The sequence below is a fragment of the Chiloscyllium punctatum genome, chromosome 18 (assembly GCF_047496795.1).
Source record: "Chiloscyllium punctatum isolate Juve2018m chromosome 18, sChiPun1.3, whole genome shotgun sequence".
NCBI lineage: Eukaryota > Metazoa > Chordata > Chondrichthyes > Orectolobiformes > Hemiscylliidae > Chiloscyllium > Chiloscyllium punctatum.
Genome location: NC_092756.1, coordinates 76,858,307 through 76,861,481, shown reverse-complemented (window position 1 = coordinate 76,861,481; position 3,175 = coordinate 76,858,307). Strand labels below are relative to the sequence as shown.

At 47.9% G+C, this 3,175-nt stretch overlaps 2 non-coding genes across 2 annotated transcripts; one reads left to right on the top strand and one right to left on the bottom strand.

Moving 5' to 3' along the window:
* The first annotated feature begins 283 nt into the window (after positions 1–283).
* trnar-ccu (transfer RNA arginine (anticodon CCU)) lies at positions 284–356 on the top strand. Its single transcript has one exon. It is a non-coding gene; the product is annotated as a tRNA-Arg (tRNA).
* Positions 357–2,893: 2,537 nt separating this feature from the next.
* trnar-ccu (transfer RNA arginine (anticodon CCU)) lies at positions 2,894–2,966 on the bottom strand. The gene has a single exon. It is a non-coding gene; the product is annotated as a tRNA-Arg (tRNA).
* Between the last annotated feature and the right edge of the window lie 209 nt (positions 2,967–3,175).

Genomic DNA, 3,175 nt, shown 5'->3' with positions numbered 1-3,175 from the left:
TTGGGTGTTTCCTTTCTTCCTGGTGGTGGGAATTGAATAAAGATTTGTACATCTGTTGTCTTTCACTGTGTCTCAAACCTGCACACACACAACATGGGTGCTGGGGAAAATATAAGCACTACCACAGTTAGGCAGCAGTGCGGGGGTAAAGAGAAAAACATATATAACCAGGAGATTTGGAATGCCCTCTGTCCAGGGCACTGACTCTGTGCTGGCTGAGCCACAGTCAGTGTGTTCGTGCAAAACAAAACTTAAAAGCTGCCATTTTAACCTCACACATGTGGCCTCAGTGGCCTAATGGATAAGGCACTGGCCTCCTAAGCCAGGGATTGTGGGTTCAAGTCCCATCTGGGGTGTCTGACGTTTAACCCTTGTCTTCATGGCTGATCTTCATCCGAGGTCAAGTCAATTTCTCATCTCCTCTGGAAAAGTCCCCAGGTCTGTGTTGGGTTGGTGGTACCCTGTGTCAGAAAAATACAGAATGTTGAGGATATGCAGGATACAGGGGTCAATCGTCTGAAAGAGACAGCACAGTCACAATGGCTGAAAACCTGCTGAGATCCTCCTGGGGATGGCATGGCAGCTCAGCGGGTAGCACTGCTGCCTCACAGTGTCAGGGACCTGGCTTTGATTCCTCCCTTGGGTGTCTGTTTGTGTCAAGTTTGCACATTCTCTCCATGGGGTACTCCGGGTGCTTTGGTTTCCTCCCACAGCCCAAAGATGTGCAGGTTCGGTGGATTGGCTTTGGGGAATGCAGGGTGAGAGGATAGGGGGTTGGGCCTGGATGGGATGCTCTTCAGAGGGTCAGTGGGGATATGATGGTCTGAATGGCCTCCTCCCACCCCACTCTAGGGCTTCTCTGAACAGGTTTGGAGCAGATGGTCAGAGCTCCACTGCAAGGCCCAGTCAAGGCTTCGCGAAGGGACTGGCATCCAGGTGTGGTTCCTACCCTACTTTTCCCTGATCTTCTAGAATCTTCTTTGGCTTTGGCCAATATGGTCATGAGCTGGGTTCACATCATCCAATGGGGTCACACCAATACCCTTCACTGCTGTCATGCCAGGAGCTATAAAGTGGATTGTCTCAGGCTGACACTTCTCGAATATACAACCCTCAGGCTGGTTGGAACTGGTTCTTCTTGAATCTTTGTAACTCTTTGATCTTAGTTGCACTGTTCTCTGGAGCTGATAGCTGCTGTTTAATTTAGTTTGGCCAATTTTCTATCAGGTCAAGTTTCTCCAGCTGAGGATCAATTGAGAATGCCTGATTTTGTTGCCACGGTCACGTGACCACACAGGATTGAGATCAGCTGGACAGTGAAGTTTTCAACAAAATCAATACCCCAAATAAGATTTGAGCCCACAATCTCTGGTTTAGGAAGTTAGTGCCGTACCCATGAGGTCACTGGGGCTCCAACAAATAGAGCTACCAATCTATGGACAAAGCAACTTCTGTTTTGGTTGTGTTGGTGTCAGTCTAAGCTATATTCTGTCAACATTACCAGCTGAACCCCAGATTACCTGCATGTTTGGTATTTATGATGATGTCCAATATGTCAATGGAAATGATTGAAATCTGGGGGTTCAAGGTTGGAACTGATGGGGCTGTGGCTATGCATTTGGGTCCTTACCTTTCTTAGTCAAGGTATTGAATACAATTGCAAGGAGGCTATGATGGAGATGTGAGGTAGTTAGGCCATCGTTGGAGAACTTGGAGTGCCACATCCACAGATTAGACAAACATTTGTGGAAAGGCAACTGCTGAGGCTGACTCACAGAGTTTACAGAGGGAGATGGATGGGTTAAGGGAGTGGCCAAAAACTCAGCAAATGAAAGACAATGTGGGAATGTGTGAGGTCATACACTTTGGTAGGAAGAATAAATCAGCTGGATATTATTTCAATGGAGAAAGACAGCAGAAAGTTCCAGCACAGAGAGATATGAAATGTGTTTTTGCGGTCTCGCTGTTGATCCTTTGCTGGAACCAACCTTCATGGTAATATCGGTGAGATGTTCTTGGTTTCTCTTTAGTTCTTGAGTCTGGTTAAGCCAATTGTGATTTGCAGGCCGTGGTGAGACTCCGGTCAAGATCACCGTCAGTTTCTTGGATGAAGTCTTCACGACTGGTAACGCTGACAGTCACCACTGGAGAGTGTCTCTGCCATTATCTGAAGTTGGCCTGCACATCAACGGTTTCATCAGCAAACCTCAAGAGACATCATCCAAAACCTTTGTGCTCTTGAAGCCAAATCGTTTCTCATTAAGACAAGAAACAAAATATCTTTAATGTGATGATGTTGATTTGAACATTCGGGAAGATCAGGGAAAAGGAGCATAGGGACACACACCTGGATGGCAGTCCCTTCACGAAGCCTTGACTGGGCCTTTGAGCATCTGCTCCAAACTTGTTCAGAGAAGCCCTAGAGTAGGGTGGGAGGAGGCCATTCAGACCATCACATCCACACTGACCCTCTGAAGAGCATCCCATCCAGGCCGAACCCCTATCCTCTCACCCTGCATTCCCCAAAGCCAATCCACCGAACCTGCACATCTTTGGGCTGTGTGAGGAAACCAAAGCACCTGGAGTACCCCATGGAGAGAATGTGCAAACTCGACACAAACAGACACCCAAGGGAGGAATCAAAGCCAGGTCCCTGACACTGTGAGGCAGCAGTGCTACCCACTAAGCCAACATGCCATTCCCAGGAGAATCTCAGCAGGTTTTCAGCCATCGTGACTGTGCTGTCTCTTTCAGGGAATTTAGCCTGAATCCTGCAGATCGCCAGAAGACTTGTGTATGGTCACATGGGACAGCACATCCCATCAACTGAATGTAGACATGGGGACGTTTGCAAAGTGGATTTAAGAGCAATGACACACAAGGACAAGTCAGACACCCCAGATGGGACTTGAACCCACAATCCCTGGCTTAGGAGGCCAATGCCTTATCCATTAGGCCACTGGGGCTGCACATATAAAACATAAATGGCAGCCTTTAAATACTGCACCCTGACCTGTCATTGTGTGTTTTCTGAGTTTTATTCTCTCACTGCACTCTGGGGATCCAAGATGGTGGTGTTCTCAGACGATCATGTTGCAGAGCTTCGCACCACAGCACAAGGGGGAAGAATTTCTATCCCACCCAATCCGGACTATCGCGATATCCTGGGACTCTG